We start from the raw sequence: 17,036 nt of genomic DNA, 5'->3' as shown, positions 1-17,036 counted from the left end.
GAATATTATATATTATTTATTTTATTTCGATATTATTGTAGTGACCAACGAATAATCTATCAGTTCTAGTTTTGTTCTAACACAGTTTAATAGTATATTTTTCTTAACCGCAACATTAGTATTTATTAGTTTTTAACTCGTGTCAATAATATAATTATATTTATTATATCTAACAACGAATTATCTCTTCATTTTAATTTTATTTTAGACCGATTCAATAGTTTAATCTTTTTCTATCCGGGTGAATGATATATATTATTCTTTTGGACCAAGTCCATTTTACATATTTAATGTTTCTTCAACAACAAAACTTTTCATCGTCTCGTTTTTAATATTATTTTAAATAGAATAGATATTATATATATAGAAGAAAAATATTAATTATATACATCTAGTATATCAACCAAATCCAAGTAATTGTATTTAGTTTTTTTTTTAATTTATTTTAGTCTGGATTGAATGTTATTATGTTTTAACCCGAATAACTAGTAAATATTAATTTATTTTTCCCCGTTGTCATTATATCGACTAACAAATTATCTTTCAATTATAATTTTATTTTAGCTCGTTCAATAATTTAATTTTTTTAAGGTTGCCACTAGTATAAATTATTTTATTTTAGCCCGATGCGACAAACTATAGTTTTCTTTAGCCCATATAAAAAGTATAATTTTGCTTAAACTAGTATATTATTTTGAATATTTTTTATTACAGGCCAATTATACCTACCAATGAATTATCTTTCAGTCGTAACTTTAGACTGATTCAATAATATAATTTTTTATGTTCGGTGAATAGTGTGTATATATATTATTTTGTTTTAGCTTAAGTCCCATTATACATATTTAATTATATTATATTTATATAATTATTGTGAATATTAATCTATTAATCATAGTGTTTTATGTTAAATAAAAATATAAATCAATAACATGACTAAACTATAGATGACCAGAATGACTCGCAACAAAACTTTCATTATTTCATCTTTAGTATAATAGATATGTAGATAGATAGATGTAATAATGAGAAAAAAAATTAACATTTGATTTCTAAAACAAAGATAAACTACATCAAAAGTATCTGTATATTAAAAAGAGGGGGAGAAATTTGCGGTTTTCCACAAAATTTAAAGCCAAAAAAATAATTCGAGAAAAGCTAAATGCGTTTATAAACCTAAAAGAGCCGTAGAATAAAATAGCTTAAAAAGAAAGAGAAACGGAGGATACTGGCGGAGGAAAAAAAAAAGAGAGAGGTATAAAGGAGAATGAAGTTAGAGGGGCCGATTAAATCAATCAATCGACTATCACATCAGGAGTCCACATGGAGGACTCCAATTGCATTTAAACAAAATATAGATTCACAGCATTACAACTAAGATGGATCAATCACGCACATCAATGATATTTGGACGGTTTTAAACAGTAACGGCTACGACAAGCTATCTGTAGTTTAGTCATCAATTTCTTGTTATTAAACTTAAGAAAAATGGATTTTCTAATTTCAGCACATAATCGTGAAAATTTTTGAGTTAAAACTACAATAAATCGTTATTAATTTTTTTTTCAGGATTATTTAATATTATTATCATTTGATCATGAATATAATTAGGGGTGTGATACCCTTATGATTTTGATGATCGCACTATTAACTAGCTTACGGCTTATCTTAATTATATATTTACAAGCTGATTGTAATTTATATAAACATTATTAACTTTGTCTTATATAAGTGAAATATTAATCTATCAACAAGCTAACAAGGTTTGGATAAATCAGAATTGTGATTTACAAGGAGATTAAATATGATGAGTTTTGTATGGACTCGATGATATATCTAACGTGTTTATATATTAGAGCTCCTCAGATATTTAAACTCTTTTATTCAAACCATTTCCTATTTTCTAGTAAGTTCTTTATAATATTTTTTTATCCAAACAACTTACTTCAAGATTGGTATTCTATTTAAACTAAAGATAGATGTTATTAAATCCTTTATAATCTATCTTATCTTTAGTTTAAACGTGTTTCTAGATTATTTTAACGTTTGAATTAAAACAAACTAATCGTGATAGTTTGTCAAGATCGGAAGTTGTGTTGTTTATTCGAAAGTTAGCTTAATCTATAAATACATTTGGGTATACTTACTTTTGAGGTTGATCCACGAAGTATACACTATACCATCTGAGAAAATAGAACTTGCATTCATTGAATATTCTTTTTCCGAGCTCTAATTTTATCACATATATCTATATTCTTAGAGTTTTTAGTTTCGGTTATAATTTTCATTAAAACTTGTATTGTTCAAGGTGTAAACATTTGTTACTGTGTAGTTAAGCTTTGATAACAAGGGTTCAGAGAGTTAGATTGATAGAGAAGGCTATACATGTTTAGTATAGGGCTTAGAGGGCATTTCAATCAAGGGAACAAGTATTATCAGCAAGCTGCTATCAAGAATAAGGGTTAATGGGAGATATATTATTAAATCTTGTAATCATATCATTTCAGTGATTAATAATATATTTTTTTACCAAGTTGATAAGGACGAGGATGTAGACCACTAGACATAGGGGTCGAACCTGGCTAAAATTCTATGTATTATTTACTTGCTGTTATTTATTCTCTGCATTGCTATCGAGTGTCAGCTTGCTGGCAAAATATATTCTAACTTAATAGTAAGATGTCTGATAGTTTGATAAATATTTGGTAACATATTAAAATTGCTATTAGTTAGCCATAACACCTATTCACCCCCCCCTCTAGGTGTAGAATTTCACTTTTTATAAGAGATTTGATATACTAACATTTCTGTAACAGGAAAAGTATCAATCAAATGGTTGACTTATTTCTAGGAAAGGCCGATTTGAGGACTCCTATTCTCACTGGAGCTGACAACTACAATTGGTGGAAAGGTCAAATGAATACTCACTTATCCAGAGATCCACTTGTTCTAAGGGTAGTTCAGAAAGGTCCTTATGAGTTCAACGATGATAAAGGTAAAGTCAAAGATGTTGATGCACTCACTCCTGACGAGTTGTTAAAAATTGGCTACAATGAAAAGATGAGGAGCATGATTATCATAGGTCTAAATCAAGCTGAATATGATAAAGTATCTCCTCTCAAGATTGCAAAAGAGATATGGATTACTCTTGAAATATATCATGAAGGATCTAAAGCATTGAGGAAAGTGAAGTTTAGTGCTCTAATGGATGATTTTGGAAACTTCAAGCTTGAAGAAGGTGAAACTATCAAGGAAGCTCAAGTAAGGTTTCAGAATATAATCAATGAAATGCAAAGATTTGGAAAGAAGATTCCACAAGAAGAGATCAACATGAAAGTACTCAGCTCGATTCCATTTATCTATCAAGCCAAGACCACAACTTTAGAATCTGCTGTAAATACTGATACAATGGATCGTCTTACTAACTTTGCTGAGATGGAACAATTTGAGACAAGAATTGAAACTAGCAAATTTGAACGTGTCAAGCTACCAATTGAGAAAATGAAGAATCTAGCTCTACACTCTTCTGTTAGCAAGTTGGAATCAGGAAAGCCAGACAGAACAGGAAGAACAAAGAATCAGGCTCCCAAAGTGGTCCAAATATGGATCTAGAAATCTGATTTAAATGTTTTTTATGTTATATCTACTAACCATACTGGACCCAAACCAATATGGGTACCAAAATGTTGAGTTATTTTTATTTGTTTTGTAGGTTTGTCTCATGGCCAAATTAAAGTCAAATCAATGGATTTTGAACCGTGGTGCAATAAGGCACATAAGTGGAGACAAATCTCAGTTTTTTAGTCTAAAGATGAAGAAGGGTGGTAGTGTCACAATTGATGATAGCAAGACTCTTCCTATTCTTGGTAAAGGAAAAACTGGTAACGGTATTTTGTATTTAAAAAAATATCAATATTTTAAGGGTCTTACTTATAATTTGCTTAGTATGAGTAAATTATTTGATAATGGTCATAAAGTAGATTTTGGTCAACATGATGGTACTATACTTGTTGGTTCTAACAAAATTCCTATAGTTACTATAAGGGAAGAAAATATATATATATATATATATATATATATATATATATATAGGAGACTACTCCAATAAAAACCAATTTAGAATAGAAACTAGAAACCAAATAATTTTTTTAAAATTAATTCGAAATATAACACATATGGTATGCAAATCGATTGTTGAGAGATGTAGAAAAATACATTGAAATTGGATTTTAAAAAAACTTACGGTTTGACGGGAAAAATCAAATTAAAAATTGAAGAGAAAAGCTGAAATTGGGTGTGGGAGGGTGCAGAGTAGTTGGGTGGGGTGATTTAAGGGGGACCATTTGATTAGGTAGATCTAATGTCTTAGATTAGTTCCTAATTTCTATTTTAATTTTAGTTTGTATTTGATCATTCCCCTATTTATATATATTGGATTTTGAAGAACGGGAACAAACATGTTATCTAGCAGCATTTGATACAAGTTCAGAAATTTGGCACCAAAAGCTTGGACATGCTCATATGAAATTACTTAGCAAGTTGTTAACAAAATAGCTAGTTCGAGGATTGCCAAAACTGAAGTATGTTAAGATAGAAACTTGTGCTTCTTGTCAACTAGGAAGCAAATCAAAATATCACGTAAAGTCAAGAAAGTGGTATCTATTTCTAAAACTTTAGAGCTTTTACAATTGGATTTATTTGGTCTAGAAGCTTATAAGAGTATTGGAGGAAAACGATATGTTTTTGTTATTGTTGATGATTATTCTAGATATACATGGGTATTGTTTTTATATACTAAAGATTGTGCTTTTAGTGAATTTGAGAAGTTAATAAATTTACTTGAGAATAAGCTTGAAATAACACTTATAGGTATACAAAGTGATCATGGTGGTGAATTCCAAAAGGTTTTTATTCCATATTGTGAAGAAAGAGGAATTACACATCAATTCTCTGCACCTCTGTTGAGTGGCATTTATGACACTTTATTACGCTCTGTAAAGCTTTGAATTGGTGTAAATATACTCAAGTTGTTGGTATTTTAATGTATTTTCTAGTGTTTTTGCATTTCAGGCATTATTCTACGAATCAGGTGAATTAGCATTGTTTTGGTGCTAATATGGTGTTAGGATGATGTCCAAGGAATAAAGCTCCAGAAGCCAAATCAATTGCAGCAAGAATTAAAGAAAATCAGAAGTTTTTCCAGAAGCACGGCGCGCCCACGCTGGTTTAGCGCGCGCCCGCGCCCATTTGTAAGAGAGCCAGCGCACCCGCGCTGATTAAGCGCGCGGCCGCACCGGGTCGGGATCTTAGAATCCTGATTCTAGTTGATTTACAATTGGAGAACTTCTATCTTGTATTGGCTGCTATATATACTTAAAAAAGGACGTTTTCTAGAGAGACGGATATACCAGAGAACAAGGAGAGTCGTAAGAAGACCGTGTTAGCACGATTCAACGAAGACGAAGAAGATCTTATTTTTACTTGTGAATCGTTGTTCTAAGTTGTAACTTGGATGCTAGTTTTCTTATTCATGAACCTTACTCTTATTTCGTACTTGGTTTTATTATTTATTCAGTATAAAGACTACATTTATTATATCATGCTTTCATCGGAATCCACGTTGATGATGGGTCCGATTATGGGCTAATTGTTATCGTGGGGTTCTAGCGGATTTATTTATGGATTCCTTTAGTTAATTTATTTCAATACCTTAGTGTGTGGTGATTGTATGATATCCTAGTTTTGGTTGTGCTTATTCGTCTTATGAGCGTCGTGAACTTATAAAATAGCTTGTTAATTCTTAATGAAGTGAAAGTAAATTTAAGGGTTTAGAACTTGCCATGCTAGCATAGGTTTATGTGTTATTGTTATGCATGATTCGTAGGTAATTTTAACCATCTTACTTGCCCTATGTAATTATGATAGATAACTTGTGCATTAAACCGTTATGTTGTCAAATTCTATAGACATATAGGGTCTCAATATAATTGGTGTCTATTCAGCTTTTATCTCTTTTGTGGATGTTTGGTAGTATGGTATTCGTGCAACGAAAGTTGGCGTTTATCAGTTTCGTGTTATCTGATTAGTGTCATCACCATTACATGCTAAGGTTAAGAACGAAAAGGTATTGAATGAAGTAATTAATGAAGTTAGAATCCCCTGTTTGTCTTATATATTAATTCAACCATTCTTATTCTCTTAGTTATAATCGTTAGTTTAATTCTTAGTTATAAACAAAATCAATTTGTTATTCATCTTAGCACTGGATAATAGCCATATCATTGGAGCATAAGTGCATAAATTAATTAGTTAGCCAAGCCAGTCTCTGTGGGAACGAACTAGAAATAATTCGATATTACTTGCGAACGCGTATACTTGCGTGTATTATTAGCGCGTGTTTAGAGACTAACAAGTTTTTGGCGCCTTTTCCGGGGACTGTAGTGTTAATTGTTTTTGTGTATGTGTTTGTCATTAGTGATTGTTAAAGTTCATTGACTCAGACATTGTTACTTATCTATTCCCTTGTCTTATTTCACGTACTCTAGCGAGCGTGTATGCATATGCGTTCGCGGTCTCGTAAGAGAACTCTGGATAAAGCCGAGGAAGAAGTTGTAGTGGTTCGAAGGGAGGTTTTTGAGGACGAAGAGAAGATAAAAGAAGAAGAGAAAGTAGAGAAACCAATTTTAGTAGTGATGGGGGATCAAGCATAAATTCCTAAGGCTTTGATGGACTATTTTCAGTCTAAGATCAATGATATTCAGTCAAGCATTATCAGGCCAACCATCTCAGCTAACACTTTTGAGATCAAGTCAAACACAATTCAGATGATACAGAACTCAGTTCAGTTTAGGGGTTCTCCTACTGAAGACCCCAACATGCACATCAGGGATTTTATTGAGATCTGCGATACTTTCAAGTTTAATGGTGTGACTGAAGATGTTATCAAGCTGCGACTCTTCCCATTCTCTTTAAGGGATAAATCGAAGTGGTGGTTACATTCTCTACCACCAGGGTCTATCACCACTTGGCAGGATCTTGCTCAAAAGTTTCTCACTAAATTCTTCCCTATGGCGAAGACTGCTGCAATCAGGAATGCTCTTACTCAATTTGCTCAGCAAACTGGAGAATCTCTGTGTGAGGCTTGGGATTGATATAAGGAGATGCTAAGGAAGTGGCCATACCATGACATGCCTGATTGAATGATTATAAACTGTTTCTATAATGGATTAGGTGCCACTTCTAGACCCATGCTCGATGCAACATCAAGAGGAGCCTTGTGGGCTAAGAGCTATAATGAGGCTTATGAATTGATTGTACTGATGGCTGCTAATGAATACCGAAATCCTTCTCAGAGATTGACTCAGGAAAAAGTAGCAAGAATTCTGGAGTTGGATGCAGCAACTGGTATAACTGCCCAACTTAAGGCTTTGATGATGAAGGTAGACACTTTAACTAACTATGGAGTTAATCAAATTACTAGTGTCATTGAGCTTTGTGCTGATGCCTATGAGACTGATCAGTGCACTATTTCTAGTGAATCAGCTCAGTTCGTGAGCAATTTTTAGCGATCGCAGTAACCTGTGCAAGCCACTTATCATCCCAACAACCGCAATCATCCTAATTTCAGTTGGAGCAACACTCAGAATACGGTTCAATAGCCTTATCAGCAGTATCCATCTAAGCAGTACAACCCCCCTGGTTTTCAACAACCGCAATTTGCACCAAGGCAGCAACTTCAGCTGCAACAAGCTAATGCAAAATCTGAATTAGAGGAGTTGAAGCTTATGTGCAAGAGTCAAGCTATTTCTATCAAGACCTTGGAGAATCAAATTGGACAAATTGCCAATGCCTTGCTTAATCGTCAACCTGGTACATTACCTAGTGACACTGAAGTGCTAGGACAGAGAGAAACCAAGGAGCTGGTGAAGGCAATCACTTTGAGGTCTGGAAAGGTTACGAATCCCGAACAAACTCAAGTTTCGACTGAAGAAGCTGGGGATGAAGAAGAAGTAGAGTAGCAGGAAGTAGAAGTGGAACCAAGGAAGACTACTGTTGAGCACACTCCTCCTGAGGGTAATACAGGGGAGAAACGGATCTATCCTCCACCGCCTTTCCCTAAGCGGCTGCAGGAGAAAAAGCTGGATAAACAATTTGAGAAGTTTCTGGAGGTGTTCAAGAAACTTTATATCAACATACCTTTCGCTGAGGCTCTTGAGCATATGCCTAGTTACACAAAGTTTATGAAAGGTATACTCTCTCGGAAAGTGAAGCTAGATGATTTAGAGACTGTCGCTCTCACGGAGGATTGCAGTGCTGTGCTGCAACAGAAGTTGCCTCCGAAGCTTAAGGATCTAGGAAGCTTCACTATTCCATGCACTATTGGAAAAGTGTCGTTTGACAGATGCTTATGTGACCAGGGAGCAAGCATCAATCTGATGCCTTTGTCAATCTTCAAGAAGTTAAACTTATCTGATCCAAAACTGACTTATATGACTTTGCAGTTGGTCGACCTTCTATTACATATCCGCGAGGAATTGTGGAGGATGTCTTGGTCAAGGTTGATAAACTCATCTTCCCTGCTGATTTCATAATTCTTGATTTCGAGGATGATAAGAAGATTCCCATAATTTTGGGAAGACCTTTCTTGGCAACTGGCCGAACCTTGATAGATGTGTAGAAGGGTGAGCTCACAATATGAGTGCTGGATCAGGATGTAACTTTTTATGTGTTCAATGTTATGAAATTTCCTACATAAAATGAGGAGTGCTTAAAGGTGGAGTTGGTCGATTATGTGGTTACTTCAAAAATTGATCAATTGCTAACATCTGATGCAATAAAGAAGGCCTTATTGGGAATTCAGATAGTGAGGATGACGAAGGTGAAGAGCAATTACAATATCTAAATGCTTCTCCCTGGAAGAGGAAGATTGATATGCCTTTTGAATCTCTTGGAATGGAGGAATTGAACAAAGATCCTAAATGCCTTAAGCCATCTACTGAGGAAGCTTCTATTCTTGAACTTAAGCCTTTACCTGAACATTTGAGGTATGCATTTTTAGGTGATGCATCTACTTTGCCTGTTATTATTGCATCTGACCTTTCAGGCAGCGACGAGGAGAAGCTTTTGAGGATTCTAAGAGAGTTCAAATCGGCAATTGGATGGACTATAGCAGATATTAAGGGAATCAACCCTTCTTATTGCATGCATAAAATTCTTTTAGAGGAAGGTAGCAAGCCTACGATCGAGCAGCAAAGAAGACTTAATCCAATAATGAATGAAGTAGTGCAAAAGGAAATTCTTAAGTGGCTAGATGCAGGGATTATCTATCCCATTTCTGACAGTTCTTGGGTGAGTCCAGCTCAGTGTGTGCCGAAGAAGGGAGGTATCACATTTGTTGCTAATGAGAAGAATGAGCTCATTTCTACTCGAACAGTTACGGGATGGAGAGTTTGTATGGACTACAGGAAGCTGAACAAGGCCGCTAGGAAGAATCACTTCCCTCTGCCTTTCATTGACCAGATGCTTGACCGATTGGCTGGTCACAAGTATTATTGTCTTCTGGATGGTTATTCAGGTTACAGTCAGATTTGTATCGCTCCGGAAGATCAGGAGAAGACTACCTTCACTTGTCCATTTGGTACTTTCGCCTTCAGACGAGTTTCATTTGGTTTGTGTGGTGCATCAACCACATTTCAGAGATGTATGATGGCCATCTTTTCTGATATGATTGGCCATAATATGGAGGTGTTCATGGATGACTTCTCTGTATTTGGAGAATCTTTTGATGAATGCTTGCAAAATCTTGGACATGTTCTCAAGAGGTGCGTTGAGACCAACTTGGTTCTCAATTGGGAGAAATGTCACTTTATGGTACGATATGGCATTATTCTTGGGCATAAGGTTTCTAGTAAGGGTCTTGAGGTGGACAAAGCTAAGGTGGGGGTTATTGAAAGTCTTCCTCCACCAATTTCAGTTAAGGGAATTCGCAGCTTTCTTGGTCATGCGGGTTTCTATAGGCGATTCATCAAGGACTTCTCCAATATTTCGAAGCCATTGTGCAGTTTACTAGAGAAAGATGTCCCTTTCAAGTTTGATGACGAGTGCCTTACCGTTTTGAAATATTGAAGAAGAGTTTAATCACGACACCTGTCATAACTGCACCTGACTGGAATGAACCTTTTGAGATGATGTGCGATGCAAGTGACTATGCATTTGAAGCAGTTCTTGGGAAGAGAAAGAACAACATCTTTCATGTGGTCTACTACGCTAGTAAGAAATTGAATGGTCTTCAACTGAATTATACTACTACGGAGAAAGAACTCTTGGCTATTGTTTATGGTTTTGAGAAATTTCGATCTTATCTACTTGGGACTAAAGTGATAGTTTTTACTGATCACGCTGCAATTCGATCTCATCTTGAAGAAGGACTCGAAGCCTAGATTGATTAGATGGGTTCTTTTGCTTCAAGAATTTAAATTAGAGATCAAGGACAGAAAGGGGATTGAAAATCAAGTCGCTTATCATCTCTCGCGTTTAGAGAACCCTAATGCTACTTCACTGGACAAGACATTGATAAATGAGTCTTTTCCCGATGAGCAGCTGTTTAGAGTGCAAGAGGAAGAACCGTGGTTTGCAAACATTGTGAACTACCTTGTGAGTAACATCATATCAGCTGACTTATCATACACTCAAAGGAAGAAGTTTCTGCATGAAATGAAGTGGTATATGTGGGATGAGCCGTTTCTTTTTTATCAAGGAGTTGACAAAATCATCAGGAGATGTATTCCTTACAGCAAAACGGGGGGGGGGGGATCTTGCGATATTGCCACTCAACGGCTTATGTAGGACACTATGGTGGAGAAAAGACAGTAGCTCGTATTCTTCAAGCAGGTTTCTTTTGGCCAACCTTGTTTAAAGATGCTCATCAGTTCATTTTGAAATGTGATCGATGTCAACGTGTGATTAATATGTCTAAGAGGGATGAAATACCTCTTAATGTGCTTCTCGAGGTTGAAGTCTTCGATGTTTGGGAAATTGACTTTATGGGGCCATTTGTCTCATCTTGTAATAATCAGTTTATCTTGTTGGTAGTTGATTATATGTCGAAATGGGTTGAAGTTAAGGCGTTGCCAACAAATGATGCGAATGTGGTACTTAATTTTCTTCACAAGCAGATATTCACAAGGTTTGGAACTCCAAGAGTCATAATTAGTGATGAGGGGTCACATTTTTGCAACCGTAAGTTCACTGCTATGATGAAAAGGTATAATGTGAATCATCGCATTGCTACGACTTATCATCCTCAGACGAATGGTCAAGCTGAGGTATCTAATAGAGAGATTAAGCGCATCTTAGAGAAAGTTGTGTGTCCATCAAGGAAAGATTGGTCTTTGAAGCTTGATGAAGCTGTTTGGGATATAGAACAGCGTATAAGACTCCATTGGGAATGTCTCTATTTCAGTTGGTTTATGGTAATAGGTGTCATTTGCTTGTGGAGCTCGAGCATAAGGCGTATTGAGCTTTGAAGAAATTAAATTGGGATTTGGATGCAGCTGATAAGAAGAGGATGCTTTAATTTAATGAGCTCGACGAGATCCAACTTTAAGCTTATGAGAACAACAAAATGTATAAGGAGAAAGTCAAGAGGTGGCACGATAGGGGTCTAGTACTCAAATCATTTATGCCGGCACATCAAGTTCTTTTGTTCAACTCTCGTCTCCGTCTTTTTCCTGGAAAGTTAAAGTCAAGATGGTCAGGGCCTTTCATTGTCAAAACTGTGTTTCCACATGGAGCGGTGGAGATTTTTGAGAATGATCCAGGGGTAAATGGTCAGAGGTTGAAGCATTACTATGGTGACACGGTAAACCGCGAGGTGGTTAGTGCCGTTTTGTTGTCCGTTTGATCTCGAGTTTCTACGTCAAGCTAACGACGTAAAGCAAGCGCTTCTTGGGAGGAAACCCAAGTTTGTTGTACATTAGTAGGTAGAGGAAGCAAGAAGAAAAGAGAAAATCACAAAAAAAATAGAAATATTTAGGGCCAACTTCAGAAGCCAGGCGGGCCCGCGCTGATCTAGCGTGCGACCGCGCCGATTTGGCAGAAGTAGAGCATGCCCGCGCTGTCCTAACGTGCGGCCGCACCGAGGTCCCAACTCAGAAAAATAAAAATAACAGTTTTGAAGAGGAAAACGGGATTTTTGCTACAAAATCAATTCCTACCCGAATTTTACTCTCTCACATCCCAAATTTCCCTCTCCAAATCGAACCCATTATTCCCACTATTCCCGTAATCAAATCTCACTTCTATTCCATATATAATTCTCTTTTCACCTCCTATAAATACATACACTTATACACAAACTTCTTCACCACTTCACAAATTTCTCATACACAAAATCTCTCTCAAACACAAACTCTTATTCTCTCTACTCCATTCCAATGGCACCCAAGAGACAAAGAACTCAAGTAAGTAGCAGCACCACCAATTCTTCTAGTGCGGGTGGTGTAAGGCCGAGGTTCTCTACTCCCGAGGCTGAAGCGGAGTATACGAGTCTTCTCTCAAATCCTATTGCTAAGGAGCGAGGTTTTCTGCCATCGGGGAAGGATGGTAAGCTGTTGGAGATGATTCTGGAGATGGGCTGGGTTCCTTTTTGCGAGGAACCCGCTGCTATGCCCATGAGTCTTCTTTGCGAGTTTAATACGAATGCGAAGGATGGGAAGAATGGCTTCACGGTGGTGCGAGGGATGACTATGGAGTATAGTGCTGATGCTATTAGGAGAGTGATTGAGGAGCTTGCGAGGAAGCCCGGGCAGGACACTTGGAATGATAAGACTCCAGAGGACTTTGATCCGGATCTTATTATTATTACACTATGCATGCCTGATACACACTGGAAGATCAAGAGGGGCACTACTGAGTACTCTACGTTCCCGGCTTCCAACATGAACAGGTTTGCGTTCATGGAACGCGTTTATTTGTGCTAATATCATGCCATCTTCGCATGTGCATGAGATTACTGTGGAGCGTGCACTACTGTTGTTGGGCATTCTTCAGGGCGATTATGTGGATCTTGGGATGGTGATTTATTAGGGTATCCTGAAGTTCTTGAGGGGGAGTACCACGGGCTCTATACCGTATGCATCTATTGTGACGAAATTGTGCATGGCAGTTGGTGTTAATTGGCCAGCACATGAGCAGTTGCAGATCCCGAGTGCTCCTATTGACATCACTACTTTGGCTACGATGCAAGAATGGGATCGAGGCAAGCCCGATATCAAGGGGCTTGGTTATACTTTTAACCATCTACCTGGTGGGAGGCTAGCTGCTGGGGCCACCCAGACGAGCAGGACTGCTTGGAGATCTCAGCTAAGAGATGAGGTGGGGCCATCGCAACAGGTACATGAGGAGGAGGAAAGAGCTGATGTTGGAGCTGGCATGAGCATGATGTAGTATAGGTGTCTGGCTAGGAGGATGGATGTGATGTATGACATCCACAGCAGGTTTGCACGTGATCTCACCTAGGCACTTGGGACTGTATTCAGAGCCACCGGTGTTGACATCCAGTGGCCAGTATTTGGTGAGGACTCCGTGTATCCACCTCTGGACATGCCTGACACTCCACCCATTGAGGGTGAGAATCCTGATTCGGATTAGGTGTGCCTGATTCCTTACTATTACCTTCACTGATGACAGTTAATATTTTAAGTTTGGGGGTAGTAATTGAAGGAATATGTTTGTGTGAGTCGCATATAGTTTGCATATTCATGATAGTTTAAATCATATAGTTGCATATTTTTCCATGTAGTTTTTTTTTATTTTTGGTAGTTTTTATAGTAATTTGTTCATATAGTTCATGCATTTGCATAATAACATGATCCCTTAGATAATTTTTCCGATTGACTTGTGATATTGATGCTAGTGTAGTGATGTCGTATTTAGTGATGTTAAGTCTTATCGAGTTGATTTGTATGCTAGAAACAACTGTATTTCACTAAGTCTTATAGGTTGCTTAAGTGCTAGATCATGGTCATGGTTTGTTTGTTTGTCGAGGTTTAATCGCTTGTTTATATTTAGAATTTAGGATATTCTCTTAATAATAAAAGTCATGGATATTTAAAAATTGGAGAAAAATTGGATTTTATTTCTAGTTGTGTTGGCTAGGTGTCAAATGGCTAGTAGTCGGCTCATATTTATATGAGTAGTCTAGGGTTGAACGAGATGGAGCGAAACACACTCGTTCAGAAATTATGAAAAAAGAAAAAAAAAGAAAAGAAAAAAAAGAAAAAAAAGAAAAAAAGAGAGAAAAAAATAAGTGTTATGTATAATTGATCATGAGTGGGCTCTTTAGTACTTGAGTTATTAAGTTCTTAGGGGACTTTGTGCCTAGTGACCTATGGCTTTTCATAGTCTGGGATCCGCTAAACTAATGCTCGCTACATGGGTACTATTGTATAAGTCTTTTGTGAACCTCACTCATTGCACGATCAAATAAGCATTGTTTTGTTTGAATAAAAGCATGAATCCATGTCAAACTCCAATATAAGAATTGAAGTGTTATAAGTTATTTTGAGTGTAGCTTTTATTTTGTTTATAACCTTGTGATTGCTTTGATGAATAGTGAGTAATGATTATTGATCTAGTGGCGATAGTATATCTGTAAGCAGTTGCACACACGCACATCTCTGGTTTGTAGATTGATTTGTGAGGTTTGATTGATCTTATGCGAATAACTGCAATTGTTGAGATGTTACTTGTTGTTTGGTTTAGTTATTCTATTGGGGATCGTTGCATTCATTTAGTTGCATTCATGCATTTTTATTTCTTGTTCTTTGAGTCTGTTTATGCTTGAGGACAAACATTGATTCAAGTTTGGGGGTAGTGTTTTTGCATTTCAGGACTTATTCTAAGAATCAGGTGAATTAGCATTATTTTGGTGCTAATATGGTGTTAGGATGATGTCCAAGGAATAAAGCTCCGGAACCCAACTCGATTGCAACAAAAAATTAAAGAAAATCAGAAGTTTTTCCGGAAGCACGGCGCACCCGCGCTAGTCTAGCGCGCGGCCGCGCTGGGTCGGGATCCCAGAATCCCGATTCTAGTTGATTTACAATTGGAGGACTTCTATCTTGCATGGGCTGCTATATATACTTAAAAAAAGATGTTTTCTAGAGAGACGGATATACCAGAGCACAAGGAGAGCCGTAAGAAGACCGTGTTAGCACGATTCAATGAAGACGAAGAAGATCTTGTTTTTACTTGTGAATCTTTATTCTAAGTTGTAACTTGGATGCTAGTTTTCTTATTCATGAACCTTACTCTTGTTTCGTACTTGGTTTTATTATTTATTCAGTATAAAGACTACGTTTATCATATCATGCTTTCATCGGAACCCACGTTGATGATGAGTCCGATTATGGGCTAATCGTTATCGTGGGGTTCTAGAGGATTTATTTATGGATTCCTTTAGTTAATTTGTTTCGATACCTTAGTGTGTGGTGATTGTATGATAGCCTAGTATTGGTTGTGCTTATTCGTCTTATGAGCGTCACGAACTTATAAGATAGCTTGTTAATTCTTAATGAAGCGAAAGTGAATTAAGGGTTTAGAACTTGCCATGCTAGCATAGGTTCATGTGTTATTGTTATGCATGATTCGTAGGTAATTTTAACCATCTTACTTGCCCTATATAATCATGATGGATAACTTGTGCATTAAACCGTTATATTGTCAAATTCTATAGACATATAGGGTCTCAATATAATTAGTGTCTATTCAGCTTCTATCTCTTTTATGGATGTCTGGTAGTATGGTATTCGTGCAATGAAAGTTGGCGTTTATCAGTTTCATGTTATTTGATTAGTGTCATCACCATTACATGCTAAGGTTAAGAACGAAAAGGCTATTGAATGAAGTATTTAATGAAGTTAGAATCCCATGTTTGTCTTATATATTAATTCAACCATTCTTATTCTCTTAGTTATAATCGTTAGTTTAATTCTTAGTTATAAACAATCCCAATTTGTTATTCATCTTAGCATTGGATAATAGCCATATCATTGGTGCATAAGTGCATAAATTAATTAGTTAACCAAGCCATTCTCTGTGGGAACAAACTAGAAATAATTCTATATTACTTGCGAACACGTATACTTGCGTGTATTATTAGCGCGTTTTTAGCGAATAACAACCTCATACACCACATCAAAACGGAGTTACGGAGCGTAAGAACAGATCATTGCAAGAAATAGCTAGGATTTTGATTCAGGAAAGCAAACTGCCAAGGAGTTTTTGGGCAAAAGCTGTCAACATAGCAAACTATGTTCTTAACAGAGTGCCAATCAGGCCATTACTCAACAAGACTCAATATGAATTGCTGAGAAAGAAGAAACATGAAATTGGTTACTTCAAAGTCTTTGGTTCAAAGTATTTTGTGCTCAAAACTTTTGAAAGGGATGGTAAATTCGATTCTAAATCTTATGAAGCTATATATTTGGGTAATTCTTTAACTGGTCGTGCTTATAGAGTTTGCAATCTATCTAAAAACGTTGTTGAAGAATCTATTGATATTTCATTTCAAGAGTCTAATGACGATCTGTTAAGGGAAGAGGAAGATGTTGCAGGTACAGGTACTGACAGCGAGTTGGCAGTGAAGAAAACTGACTCATAGAAAGCTGATAAGTCAAAAGATGCAACTCCATTTGCTCATAAAAAAGATGGAACTTCTTCACCTATAGATGAAACTTTGGAACAGTTATCTAGACTTACTTTGAAAGGTCCGAGAGAAAATAGAGCTATTAAAAAGCTTCAGAATATGTTTGATGGTGAATACCTTTCACCTTCTTCTAAGAGAATTCGAACAAATGAGGAAGTTATAGGTCAACATTCTCTACCAAAGTATCCTAATACAGTGAAGAATTATCCTCTAAAATTGATTATTGGTGATAGATCAGAAGGAATCAAGACAAGTAAAGGAGCATCAAATATTTACGCTTTTGCATCTTTTCTGGTTAAGGAGGAACCAAATAAGATCAACGAAACTC

The 17,036-nt window shown here is 36.4% G+C and overlaps 1 non-coding gene across 1 annotated transcript; it reads right to left on the bottom strand.

Moving 5' to 3' along the window:
- Positions 1-7,082: 7,082 nt before the first annotated feature.
- On the bottom strand, positions 7,083-7,189 carry LOC141688670 (small nucleolar RNA R71). Its single transcript, XR_012562103.1, has one exon. It is a non-coding gene; the product is annotated as a small nucleolar RNA R71 (small nucleolar RNA).
- Positions 7,190-17,036: the final 9,847 nt, after the last annotated feature.

Source organism: Apium graveolens, chromosome 9 (genome assembly GCF_009905375.1).
Source record: "Apium graveolens cultivar Ventura chromosome 9, ASM990537v1, whole genome shotgun sequence".
Classification (NCBI taxonomy): Eukaryota; Viridiplantae; Streptophyta; class Magnoliopsida; order Apiales; family Apiaceae; genus Apium; species Apium graveolens.
Note: the sequence above shows the minus strand (reverse complement) of the source record. Positions and strands in the feature narration are given on the sequence as shown.